We start from the raw sequence: 14613 nt of genomic DNA, 5'->3' as shown, positions 1-14613 counted from the left end.
GATGGCTGGAATTTGATCAGCGAGTATAAGAAAGACGGATTGCACCTGAATTGCAAGGGGACTAATATACTGGCGGGAAGATTTAAACTAGTAAGGTGGTGGGCAGGATCCAGGGAGATAGTGAGGAAAGAGATCAGTCTGAGACTTGTACAGTTGAGAAAACTCACAACAATCAGCACAGGCAAGAACAAACCAGAAAACAAGGTAAATTAACTACATTTATTTCAATACAAGAAGCCGAACAGGGAAAGCAGATGAACTCAGGGCATGGTTAAGAACATGTGACTGGGAAATCACAACAATTACAGAGGCATGACTCAGGGATGGACAGGAGTAGCAGCTTAATGTTCCAGGATACAAATTCGACAGGAAGAATAGATAGGGAGACAGGAGGGTGGCATTTTTGATTAGGGATAACGTTATGACTGTACTTAGGGAGGATAATCATGGGAATATGTCCAGTCACAATATGTTTGGGTGGAACTGAGAAATAAGAAAGGAATAATCATCTTACTGGGACTGTACTTTAGACCCCACAACATTCAGTGGGAAATTGAGAAACAAATTTGTAAGGAGATTTCACTTATCTATGAGAATAATAGGGTGGTAACGGTAGGAGATTTTAACTTTCCAAACATAGACTGGGACTGCCATAGTGTTAAGGGCTTAGATGGAAAGGAATTTGTTAAATGTGTACAAGAAATGTTTCTGAATCAGTATGTGGATGTACCTTCTACTCTTGGGAAATAAAGCAGGGCAACTGACTGAGGTGTCACTTTGAGACCAGTGACCATAATTCTATGGTAATGAAAAAGTATAGACAGGATCTAAAAGTTTAAATTGGAGGAAGGCCAATTTGATGGTAACTTTCAAAAGTTGATTGGGGATGGATGTTTACAGGTAAAGGGACGGCTGGAAAATGGAATTCCTTCAAAAATGAGATATCGAGAGTCCAGAGACAGTATGTTCATGTTATGGTGATAGGAAAGGCTGGTAGTTGTAGGGAATGCTGGATGACTAGAGAAACTGAGGCTTTGGTCAAGGATAAGAAAGAAGCATATGTCAAGTATTGATAGCAGAGATCGTGAATCCTTCGAATATAAAAGCAGTGGGAGTTTTTTTAAGAGGGAAATCAAGAGGGCGAAAAGGGGACATAAGATAGCTTTGGCAAATAGGGTTAAGGAGAATCCAAAGGGATTTTATATATACATTAAGGACAAAAGGGTAACTGGGGACAGAATAGGACCCCTCAAAGATCAGCAAGGCAGACTATGTGTGGAACCACATGAGATTTGGGAGATACTAAACGAGTATTTTGTATCAGTGTTTACTGTGGAGAAGGACATAGAAGATGTAGAATGTGGGGAAATAGATGGTGACATCTTAGAAAATGTCCATATTACAGAGGTGGTGATGCTGGATATCTTAAAGGATAAAGGTGGATAAATCCCCAGGACCTGATCAGGTGTACCCTAGAAGTTAGGGAAGTGATTGCTGGGCCCCTTGTTGAGATCATTTGGATCATTGATAGTCACAGATGAGGTGCCAGAAGACTGGAGGTTGGCTAAAGTGGAGACACTATTTAAGTAAGGTGCTAAGGAAAAACCAGGGGATTATAGACTGGTGAGCCTGACATCGTGGTGGGCAAGTTGTTGGAGCAAATCCTGAGGAACAGGATTTACATATACTTGGATTGGCAAAGACTTATTAGGGATAGTCAACATGGCTTTGTGCGTGGGAAATCACGTCTCACAAACTTGATTGAGTTTTTTTGAGAAAGTAACAGAGGATTGATGAGGGCAGAACGATAGACATGATCTACATGGACTTCAGTAAGGCATTCGACAAGGTTCCTCATGGTAAAAAGGGGTAGACTGGTTAGCAAGGTTAGATCACATGGAGTACAGGGAGAACTTGCCACTTGGATACAGAACAGGCTTGAAGGTAGATGACAGAAGGTGGTGGTGGAAGGTTGCCTTTCAGACAGGTGTGACCAGTGGTGTACCACAAGGATCGGTGCTGGGTCCACTGCTATTCGTCATTTATATAAATGATTCAGATGTGAACATAGGAGACATAGTTAAGAAGTTTGTAGATGAAAATAAAATTGGAGATGTATTGGAAAGCAAAGAAGGTTACCTCAGTACAAAGGGATCTTGATCAGACGAGCCATTGGGTCAAGGAGTGGCAGATGGAGTTTAATTTAGATAAATGCAAGGAAAGGCAAATCAGGGCATCACTTATGCACTTAACGGTAAGATTCTGAACAAAGAGACCTTCAAGTGCAGGTTCATATTTCCTCGAAAGTGGAGTCTCAGGTAGATAGGATAATAAAGAAGACATTTAGTATGCTTTCCTTTATTGGTCACAGCATTGAGTATAGGAGTTGGGACATCTTGTTGCGGCTGACCGGGTCATTGGTTAGGCCACTTTTGGAATAATGTGCGCAGTTCTGGTCTCCCTGCTATGGGAAGGATATTGTGAAACTTGAAAGGATTCAGGAAAGATGTACAAGGATGTTGCCAGGATTGAAGGGTTTGAGCTTTAGGGAGAGGCTGAATAGGCGAGGGCTGTTTTCCAATGAACATCAGATGCTAAGTACTGCTTGAAGCAAAGAACAGATAACTATGACTGGAGTAGTAAATGTCAAGCTTTACTAGATGTGTGGGGAAGAGATCATTTAAACAAAGAGCCGTATCACGTGTGTCTAACTGGTACTGTACCATGACGAGACTGTCCAGAAGAAGAAATCAACCCAACTCAGCAATTCTTTCCAAGGCTTAAACTCCTCTATCACCAAACTGCTATCAAGTTGCTCAGAGGATATTGGAACATTTGGAGGTCAGAATTATTTGCATGAGATTCAAACATTCTGAGTCCAGCCATGTGAAACTTGAAAGGGTTCAGGAAAGATTTACTAGGATGTTGCCAGACTTGGAGGATTTGAGCTATAGGGAGAGGTTGAATAGGCTGCAGCTGTTTTCCTTGGAGTGTTAGAGACTGAGGGGTGACCATTATTCAGGTTTATAAAATCATGGATAGGATAAATGGACAAGATCTTTTTCCTGGGGTGGGGGAGTCCAGAACTATAGGGCATAGGTTTAGAGTAAGAGGGAAAAGATATAAAAAAGACCTAAGGGGCAACTTTTTCACTCAGATGGTGGTACGTGTATGGAATGAGCTGCTAAAGGAAGTGGTGGAGGCTAGTACAATTGCAACATTTAAAAGGCAAATGGATGGGTATATGAATAGGAAGGGTTTGGAGGGATATGGGCCAGGTGCTGGCAGGTGGGACTAGATTGGATTGGGATATCTGATCGGCATGGACAAGTTGGACCGAAGGATCTGTTTCCGTGCTGTGCATCATTATGATTGTGACTCTATGTGGCTTATACTTTTCTCCCTATCTTTAACTAATTATCGAACCTTCACTACTAACCTTTCATTTTGACTTGGGGGAAACTTGGGGGAAAAGGAGGATTTTGGGATTATAGTCCAGAAGTTAGTAGTTTTAAGAGGTTTATTTTCATTGCCATTCTGAGAATTTTGCAAAGTACTTTTTGTTAGTAATAAATAATTATTCCTGCTTTACATCAAACAAACAGTGCCAGAAATTTCATGCTAAGTATAACTTGTGAAGCAGGTCAATTGAGAGGAGTTATTGTGATGACTTCACAGAACTTTCATCATGTTATAGACCCGTAATTCTGCACTTTGTGTTTGTCTGTGGTTAATTCAGTGTCTATGACATGCCGTCGATAGTTCATAGTTGTTTACTTATGGTCAGAATCTATTTGTAATAAATAGTAGTTATTAAGTACTGAAACCTGGTCCATGCATTAACTTGAGCCTTGCCAACAGGTTAATTGGAGACTTAACCAGTTTTGATAATTTGTTTCAAACATTTCTGACTCCAAGAACAGTAAAGTTTGATATTCAGTGACAACATACTGGCAAAAGGCTGCTTGGAACACTGATGTAAAAAGAACACAAATTAAGCTGATAATTTTTTGTTTTTTAAAAAAATGAAGACAGGTTTATCTGGAAGGAAAACAGAGAATCTTATCAACTAACATAGTCCGAATGAATACCTTAGACCTTATGGAAGGAAACAGATGGTAGACACATTGAGAGTTAATTGGATTTGAATTGGTGGCATAAATATGGGAAACTAGCATTCAGTGGGGTGAGAGTTTTGTGAAGTGTGGCCAGCTTAAAGCTCTCACATGGAAGTGTGGAGTTGAATTCTATTTAAATACAGTTACCTTTGGAGTACAACAACCCAGAGCCCTGGATTATTGATACAGAAACATTATTTGTCATCACAGTGGAATTTCAAGTGAAGTAATTAAACAAAAATGGGATTAAAGTGCAAGCATCAGCAATAGTAATCACAAAACTAATGAATATATTAAAAACTTATCTGGTTTACGAGCATCCTTTAATGCTGGGCTGGTATTTATCACCCACCCATAACTAGCCTTGAACTAAGTAGCTTTCAAAGGCAGCTAAGAATTAAGCACATGGTTGAGAGTTTGGGAGTTACACGTAGGCCAGACTGTATAATGATGACAGATTTCCTTCCCTTAAGTGGACCACACAAGTTTTTAACACCAATCAACAGTGGTTATACAGTTGCCATTTAAGCAGCTTTTAATTCCTGACTTAGGAAATGATTTGAAATTTCACCATTTGCCATGAGTGGATACAAATCCATAACCACAGAACAATCATCTAGATTACTAGTCTGGTAACAGTGACACAATGCAACCGCCTCGCCATGACGTTATATGGTCCAAATAAATAAAACTGATTAATTACCGAGTATTGACCTATGCTTCAGCCAAAACAAATGCCTCAAAATGCTTGTCAACATCAGAGAACATACAAAAATTCGGAGAACTGTCCAAATAGATTAGTCAAGCGACAGTCCAACACAGTCATACTCACCACATAATACCATGCAATTAATAACTCCAAATTTGCACCACAATTTATGCACAGGAGTAATGGTGCACTATCATACTGTTAAGAGGGAGTTGCTTTGGGAGTCGTCAACATTGAATTCAGACTCCATGAATTATCATGGCATTAATATAACATTGGCAAGGAAACCTCCTACTGATTATCATCCAAGGTTCAGGCGAATTGACATTTCGGGCATCAGCCCTTCAAAAGGAATGAGGCTACACTGTATCCTCACTGTGAAGATGGTGCTTCATCTTCACAAAGACAGCGTGCATAGGTCACTTAACGTTGTCATGGATAGATGCATCTGCACAGGTGGATTGGTGAGGTTGAGGCTACTTTTTGCTTGTGCTTTCATTATGCAGCAGTATATAAACTGTATTCTTCCAGTGTTCATTCAAAAATGATACTACTGAGCCACTCTTGGTGAAAGAAATTGACATCCCCACACCAGCTGATGAATCAATGACATCTCCATGGTGAACACTATTTCGAGGACTTGTTGAAGATAGCAAGAGTGAGAATGTACTCTAGGTGGGTGCAGGGATGTCCTAGGCCTACTCATTTTGAGGTGCTTTATTGATAACCTTCCCTTTCACATGAGATCAGAAGTGGAACTGTTCACATAAATGCGGTGTTCAGTTCCATTTGTCCTGAAGACATTATTCAGAAATATTCAGGCTTGAGCTGATATGAACCAATTAACATCCGTATCACATGAGAGTCACACAATGACCATCTACAATAAGACAGAATCTCACCTTTCATTTAGCAACATTACTAACCCCCAGCAACATCTGGGGGAAAAGTGAGGGGTGAGTATTGAGGAGAAACTTTACTGGACCAACCAAATAAATACTGTAGCTTTAGAAGCAGATTAGATGCTGAATTCTTCAGCAAATAATTTATCTTGATTCCCAACCTAAAAAGTGAGGAGTGTCTTGGAATACTCTCCATTTGTCTGGATGAATGTAGCTCCAACAACACCTCAAAAGCTCAACATCATCAAGCTCAGGAAACCAGCTTGTGTTAGCATCCCATCCATATTCTATCTACCAGTGAAAACAGTATATACCACTTACAGATGCACTACAACAACTTCCAAAACCACGACCAATACTACTTAGAAGACAAACAGTCGCAGAGACATGGAACATTATTATGTGCAAATTCCATTCCTAATGGAAAACCATCCTGACTTTGAATTAACTATATAACCACTCCTTTGCTACGTCTGGATCAAAATGCTGGAACCCGCTTACTAGCAGCCCTGGGGGGCGACCACATTGCAAAGCTGATTGTTCAAGCCAGCAGTTCCCAATACTTCCCAAAGGGCAATTAGCAATAAATTACAGTCTTGTCAGTGAGAGGCACATGAACAAGTTATAGAGTGGCCTCATATGGAAAATAAGATCTTTCATACCCAACTGAACAGCAGGCTAAATCTCAGTCAAATGACTTATCTGACAGATGGAACCTCTGATGGCACAGCACTGCCAGAATTTGTGCTCAAACTATCTGGTGTGTGATTTGAACCTACAAATTTCAGACTTAAATTCACTCAGCATGTCAAGCTGAAATTAGATACCAATTTAAACAAACATAAGTAAATCATAAAGGAAAACACAACAGAGGTGCAAAAATGCCTGTTATGAGGGGTAACAATAAGGCAGTTCACTCATAGGTAACAATTGTGAAACAAAACATTAATTTTTATTTTTGTACAAAGAGCTATGTTTCTATAAATTGATGAAGTAGCTTGAATTTGTATCGCACTTGCAATGTCACAAGCACACCCCATGATCGAGGCTACTTCAAAGACTTGCCACTGAAGTTCAGAACTGAGCCGAATAAACAGCATCAGGACAGATGACAAAAAGCTTGGTCAAACAGCTAGGTTGAGAAGCACCTTGAAGGAGGAAAACAAGATAAAGGGATTGTGGGAGGCAATTTCAGAGCCTAGTGTCATGGTACACTATGATTAATAAGAGCAAGAGCCAGAATTGGAGGAGTACAGTTTCTAAAAGGATTATAGAGTCAGGCAGATTAGACTTTGTGGGGGTGGATGGGTGCTGGTGAAATAAAGCTTACAGAAAAATGGAAGGGAGTGATGCCATCCAGAGATTTGGATTATGTAAAAAAAAATCTGTTGCTCAGCTGGGAGCCAATGTCGATTTGCAAGCACAGAGAGCAATGGATTTGATGCAGTAGAGTTTAATCAGTTCAAAGTCTCAAAGTTATTTAAGATGAAAGGTGGGAAGTTAGCCAGGAGAGACCAGGAATAGCCAAGTACACAAATGCAAAGGCAAAAAAGGCACAATGAGTCTCAGAACCAATGAACTAAGAAGGTTAGATAGGGTGGGGCTTAACTGAAGGATTTGGGAATGGAATTGAATGATGTTACAATGATGAAAGTAGGTGGCCTTGGTGATGGGAGTAGATATGTGGTATAAAGTTCATTTACAGGTCAAATCTAATAGTAAGGTGTGATTGCAGCATAATTATTAATTAGGAATCCTTGAAATATTTAAACTAAATTATCTCTAACAAAAAGACATTACTGGAGGCAGGTCACAAGATTCAAAGTTGTTCTGAAATCATACTGCCACTAAAAAAAAATCAGAAGCACCGTCTGCTATGCAATTTACATGCCAAGGTTAGAAAAAAAATGACTTAATTGGTTATGACTGTAGGAAAGGTATTTATTCTTAATATTGCTATTAATGAGTATTCCATCAAAACCAGAAAAATATTTTCCTGACAGTATCGCTAAGAGTTTACTCATGATGGGGACCATGTTGGGTAGGTGATGTTTCTTTGCACAAGCTCAGTGTACAAAGTGTCTCTTTGTACAAGATGTCTTAATTCTTGTCTGGATAAGGCAAGAAATCAACCAGGGGACTTTAAATACATACAAATGATTATTTGTGAACAGGAAGCATATTTGCACCACAGTACAGGAGGAAAGTGAATTTTCATTTAGTAATAATGTCAAGCAAATTAATTGGAACAAAAGCTAAGCTCTTTAAGTTAAGTTGTGTTCAGTCCTTTGGAATATTTTTATAAATAGAAAACAAATGTTTCCAATAAACAAAAGGAGGCACAAGTCACTTGATATCTGGCTTCTGAATTGCAGAAGGCTGAAAATCATTGGTTAAAATTTGCTGACTTGTTACTGTGGCCAATTTCCATGGCTCATTTGTTCTGTGTGCCACATACAATAAATGTCAGATATTTGCTTTTGTTTAGATCTGGTGCAAATCCTGAAAAGAAAATGATCTTGAAAGTTTGAATTTTTATTTTGGAAAGGATCTGAAAATATTTTCACATATAATTTGTTTTTATTTGAGTGAACTTTCCACAGTTGCTGTTAAAATAAACTGTACCTTTTATCAATGTTCGAGAAGGTCTCATGTGCAGTAGTATATCACATATGCAGAATGCATTACATTTGTAAGAGGATACCACTAACACTAATATTTGGACAAGAAACAGCAGATACAGCCATATACCAAGTATGATCATGTTTAATATTTTTCAGACCAACTATAGTTTGAAGATGATTCAATTATATAAAATATTAAGGCCTTTTCATCGATTTTCTGTTCCATTTCCTATGAAATTATTTAAATTACACTAGAATATTATATATTATTTATTTTGATGTACTTATGATCCAACTAATTTCTATGATTGAAATCTACAGTATAAGTTTCAGATTAGACAGTAATATGTCCATTAAACTGCCTGGCTGGAACTGCTGTATTCCAATCCAGAAGAATTTCTATTTATTTGTGTTTATGTGCATGCTCAAACTCTTCCACGGATCAAATTTAAATTTGAAGTGTAAACAATTCAAGTCAAATTTAAACAGTTATTAGAAAGTCCAAGGGCATTCCCCAGGCACATGCTGTGTCAACAAAAAATGCTGGAGATCATAGCAGGTCAGGCAGCATCCATGGAATCACTTTGAGTTGAGATGACTCTTCTTCAGAGCTCAAGTGAAGCGTGAAAGGGGCAGCATTTACCAACATTTCTCCCCTGCACTCCAAACCACCACCCCCCATATTATTGCCCCTTCCAAACTTCACTTTAGCTATGATGAAGAATCATCTAGACTCAAAACAATAGCTTGCTTTCTCTCTATGGATGTTGTCTGACCCACTATAATCCCGTGTATTTTCTTTCCAATTCTGATTCCAGGATCTGCAGTGATTTGCTCCTACATGCTGTGTCAATAAATGTCATGTCATTCATGCAGCATCAGATCTGACATGGCTTTCATCCAGATTTGGGTTATTCCCCAATTTTATCATCTGCATGAACTGGAAACCATACAGACAGAAATAATTCTTGACTAAAAATGCTTCCAACTATGATTCTGAAGGTTTGGCTATGTGATTACGTTTTAAAATATTTCCAAACAGCATATTTGAAGATAGTGTAAATTGTAAACTAATTGATAGAGAAAATATGTACACATACTATCATGCAAATGTTTGAAGGCAACGATCCTTATTACGATCCTTAGTGTCTCATTGGGCCTTCAAAATTTAAAAATCCAAGTAAACTTTCTAAGTTTCAGCCTCCATAATTGCCATAAATGTTTGTTTGTTCAAGTAGATTTTGGTTAATATATTTGTTCTCAGGATGTGAATGACAAAGCCATTTATTACTCACTTCCAGGTGTCCTGAGAAGGTAGTGGATCTCATAGCGATTCTATTACTCTTAAAAGTGAATGATTCACAAGGTCACTACATTCACCATAGTAGTCAGACCGGTAGGGCTGGCATGTTCCCATTTATGAAAGGGATCAGTAAACCAAAGGAGTCTCTTTTAATCCATAATCATATTTATTTTCAGTTTTACAACATGCTATGAAGAGTGTTAAACAACTAAGGAGGTTTCTTCTTACAGCCAACCAATTATCATGATGAGGAAACACTATTTAATACATAGTCTGTGGCAATATAGACTATAGAATTTGGATATAAAACTAATATCAAAGGTTTTGGGCTCTGAAATTATACAGCCATGAAATATTGATGTATAAATGTGTTTATTTGAAAGTGCTCTTTTTAAAGGAAAGGAGCTACCTGATTTTAAATGTAGCCACAAAAACTGTCAAGAAAGAAATTGCACGTAAGTGCACTAAACATTTGTGTGGAACATAGTAATGTAAATTTAGAACCACAGTAAATCAAATGCCCAGTGTCCACTTCAGAAAATACTCCAATACATCCTGAACTTGGCTAGTCCTATGATCTCCAGGGCAGCTTGATTCTCAGAAAACTAAACTGGAGAAAGATCTTCTCACCTGCCTTAACTTTGGAGGAGGATGTCAGTACAGATTTCAGGAAGAAGGCGAGGTTCCTGAGCAGTTTGGCATGGCGGACAAGGTAGCCTTGGAAGTTTTGGCAGGCTTAAAAATGTACAAATCCCCATGTCCGAATGAGATGACTGCTATTGGAGGGAGGAAATTACATGGGCACTAAATCAAATTTTTAATATATTTCTGGGCACAGGGTAGGTGCCAGAGGACTGTGGATAATGTGGTCTCACTTATCAAGGGCAGTAGAGATAAACCAGTGAGACTGACATCAGTAATAAGGAAACTACTGGAGAAAGCTATGAAGGAGAAAATTAATCTTTGCATGGAAAGGCAAGGTTTGATCAGGGACAGTCAGCATAACTTTGCCAGTGGTAGATAATGCCTCACAAATCTTGTGAAATTTTCCAAGACTGTTGATCAGTGTAGATGAGGATAGTGCCATTGATGTTGTTCATATGGGTTTCAGCAAAGCTTTTGATAAAGTCGCTGTTAGGAGACTGAATTAGCTTTGTCACAAGTACTAAAATGAGTATAGTGAAAAGTTTACAAGTCACTACTTATGCATCATCTTAGGTAGAACATACTTAGGCACAGATTGAGTGCAAGTTGGCAGAAAAAATATAAAATTTAAGAAATAAAGGAGTCCAGCATTATAGATCCTAGAATAAATTACAAAGTAGAGAAATAAAAAGTTCACAACTCACTGGCACTCAGTCAGGATGTGGAGTCCACCCTAACTCCACACCGCTCTGGATTCACCATGAGGCTGCAAGTCCATGCTGAGGTCTTGCTGGGCTGAAAGGCCACCAAGCCCACCAAAGGACTGCCTCACCAGGCCTGTGCTGAGGCCAGGAGTTCAGGACATTGCTGAGAAGGAAAAGAACAAAGAGGTGGAAAAAGAATTGGAAGGATCAGGTGATCTCCGGCTGAAGTGTCTTACCTTCTTGGAAAGAAAGTAAAGATAAAAGCACGTGGGATCCAGGGCAACTTGGTAAATTGGATGTGGGGGGAGCTAGTAGTACATAAATCTGCACAGGCAGCATACAGGCCTTTATCAGTCATGGCACAGATTACTAGGGCAGGACGGTTGTGTGAAACTGCAAAAAACTTTGGTTAGGCCACAGCTGAAATATTTGTTATGTTCTGGTCACTGCACTGTGGGTTTAAATTGACAGGGGTGTAGAGGAGTTTCAACAGGACATTGCCTGGGATGAAAGTGAGGACTGAAGGTGCTGGATCGTCAGAGTCAAGAACTGTGACACTGGAAAAAGGCTGCAAGTCAGGCAGCATTCAAGGTACTGGAGAGTCTATGTTTCGGGCATAAGCCCTTTATAGGAACGGAGCAGTTTAGATTTTAAGAGAATAAGTTCAGGTTGTTTTCTTTGGAGCAGCTTTGTCCTGGATGGTGTCAAACTTCTTGATTTGTTGTTAGAGGTGTTGCAGATGAGGTGTTTTCCATTATGCCCACAAAACTCACCCACAACCAGAAATATTTCTCTATGGCAACCCTATCAATCACTTTCACCCCTTAAACTTATACCAGGTCACGCCCCCAGTTTTCTTGTGTGTTGAAGGAAGAGCCTGATAGATATAACCTCTGGTGTCATCCTAGTAAATTTTGCTTTTGCACTGTATCCAGTAACTGGGTCTTTTTTTTGGTATGCGATGTGGTTTACCAAAGTTTTATGCAAGTTTAACTTGACATATTAAATTTTATCCCTCCAGTAACCAAATGTTTCATTTTTCAAATGATCTGTGGCACTCCTGGTGATTTATTTATGTGTACCCCTTTATTATTTTAGTCCATGTGAAATCCTATATGAAATCCTGAGTACTTCATTTGTCAAAGTTCAGCTATTCAAGTAATTCCACAATCTCCACTTTCTCCAATGATCAAGATATTTGATCAATGTAAAGTCCAGAGGAAATTGCACCTTACTTCAGATTATTCACCAGATATTGATTTGAAAGGTAGCATTAGGCCAGGGCTTCAACATGATGAAATAGTAACTCTTTGTGACCATGGTCATATTTTGCTGGCTTGAAGGACTGGCAATAGTTTCAGTATTGAAAATTTTAGAAGAACATATTTCATGCTGATTTGAATCAGCAGAAATAACAGTCACGTCAAATTCCTCATTTATAGAACAGAGAAATAAAATTGGAACTCAGCATACTTAAAATTATTTTTACAAATCAAGCAACTTAATATATCCTGCAAATTATTAATACAATATGTCATGCATGTTGGTGCAACATGTCTGATAATTAGAAACCAAACACAAGAACGAACTCTGTACCTTCAAATACAGGGTAAATAACAGGGCAGCTTTTAAGTATCAGCGAATAGATCATTAAAACGGCTTCATACCCAAATCAATTAAGCTTCGAGTGTCAATTTTCATTGTGTGCCATTTAAAAAAAATGCAAGTCTACAGAGCAGAGACTTACAAGATTCCTAACATAAAAGGGGTACCATTTACACCTCTTGGCGTGACAAACGCCTGTGAATTGTCCCAATCGCCAGTTTAGTCACATTGTTAATAAACAGAGCTGAACCTTGGACGAGGCCCTAATTAATGAAAGATGAGATCATGGGCCGGGAATGCTGAAGCGTCAGCTTCTTCCCACGGTCCCTTTCTATTTTGCTATAATTCGTTCCTGCAGTCGCAGGACTTGTTTCCATGACAGGCTGAGACATCCGCTTGAACAAAACGTTTCCCCTCAGCAAGATATAAAAACTTGCATTTCCTGTCATTGAACCCGAGCCTTAACGAGCGGCCGCCGGGCGACAGTTGGAAAAGGGCAAGGCCGGTCGCAGCGAAAAATAAACACACGCCCACAAGCTCCCTTTGGAGAAGCGTTATATAGAAAACAAACACCTGACTGCACAAGATTTAAAAAGCGAATGTTACCTGTTTGGATGACAATAAGCAACGGCCACCCGGTGAAGAGAACTTGCAGCCGTCAGTGGTTGAGTTCTGGCCGCTCAGCCCGTCTCCCTCACTTCACTCCGGCTCCTCGCGCGCCGTAACAAGGGCTCCCGTCGGTCGCCCCGTAGCCACGCGCCGCCCGCCCGGTTTCCCGGGTAACCGCGCTCCCGCCTGGCTCGTTGGCGGTGACCGTTGACGGTTTCTTTTCGAATTGCCCCCTCCTCGGGGGCTGGAGCACGGTCCGTCGGGAGAACGGGGAAATCAGTGCTGCCTGACTTGTCGCCGTGGCCGAAGCTTAGTCAGTCAGCAACACCGGGGCCCCGGGAAACTGGCCGGGCTGGGTCGCTTTCTGCTATTTCGGAGACCAGAAAAGGACGATTCATGGACACTCTCCAAGCGGCGGGTACAAAAGTCGACCTGGCAGCGCACAGCGGTCAAAGAATGGAGCGTCCGATGGAGACGTCGGGGCTTCTTCGCCCAGTCCAACCGATTCCCGTCTTCGCAAGGAACAAGGCCCAGCTCCCCCTAACGCTCTGGGCACAGGCTGCAGTCCAGGCAGAGGAAAAGGGGGTGGGGAAGGAAGTGGAGGCGGCCCGCAGGAGCTGCTGGTGGCTCGGGTGGGTGGGGAATACGGCGGCGAGGAAGGACGAGAGAAACGACAAAACAAAATCTGCAAATACTCGGGCAGCGCCGATAGAGAGAGAGCGCATTGAAGTTTTGGGCTTGTAATCGTGTGGGGAAAATTCGAACCGTCCAGGTTTTTGACGAAAGGCTGGTTTGCACAAGGACAAAAGAATAGGTTCAAGGCAGGAAAGGCTAAAGGGAATCAAGTAGTCGGGCAAGAAAAGAAACAAAAGATGTTAGCGCAGGCGTCTGAAAGCAAACATGAAAAAAACAAAATGGTCGTCGGTGTCAGTTTATGGCTTGACAATTTCTTGAGTCACACCCGTCCATTTCATTAGGCATATTGCACTGACTTTTAACAATTTCAAAACGTCACCCGCTCAGGTTGAACCTGAAATACCACAAAGAAGGGAAAAGAAGAGAAGTTTAGCCAATATTTATCAGGTACCTAATGAGATCAGATTTTCTGGGCATGAGTGCATTGCTATTTAAGGAATGCTACTTTGTGCAGTTTGGTTGCTGTGGTTCCTACATTATATCCAATTAAATCATTGTTGTAATGAGTTTATTTTAAGATATCCGTAAAACAGACACAAGAAGAATTGCTCTGCAGTTCAAATTATGCCGTTGTATTTTTTTTCTGTTCACCAAAATGAATAGAGTTTTGTAGAGTCATAGAAATGTACAGCATGGAAATAGATCCTTTGCTCCAACTTGTCCATGCTGACCAGATATTTAACATTAATCTAGTCTCA

General features: G+C 40.1%; 1 protein-coding gene across 7 annotated transcripts in view; it reads right to left on the bottom strand.

Annotated features, from left to right (window-relative positions):
* Positions 1-14311, bottom strand: part of cdk17 (cyclin-dependent kinase 17) — a 227635-nt gene extending 213324 nt beyond the window's left edge. For 3 of the 7 annotated variants that reach the window (XM_043713284.1, XM_043713283.1, XM_043713287.1), the window contains exon 1: positions 13217-14304. The gene's annotated coding sequence lies outside the window, so the exon portion shown is untranslated. Of the gene's footprint in view, positions 1-13216 lie in introns of all 7 variants that reach the window. The other 4 variants (XM_043713285.1, XM_043713286.1, XM_043713291.1 and 1 more) reach the window with 3 other exon arrangements.
* Positions 14312-14613: the final 302 nt, after the last annotated feature.

This window comes from Chiloscyllium plagiosum, chromosome 23 (assembly GCF_004010195.1).
Source record: "Chiloscyllium plagiosum isolate BGI_BamShark_2017 chromosome 23, ASM401019v2, whole genome shotgun sequence".
Lineage (NCBI taxonomy): Eukaryota > Metazoa > Chordata > Chondrichthyes > Orectolobiformes > Hemiscylliidae > Chiloscyllium > Chiloscyllium plagiosum.
Note: the sequence above shows the minus strand (reverse complement) of the source record. Positions and strands in the feature narration are given on the sequence as shown.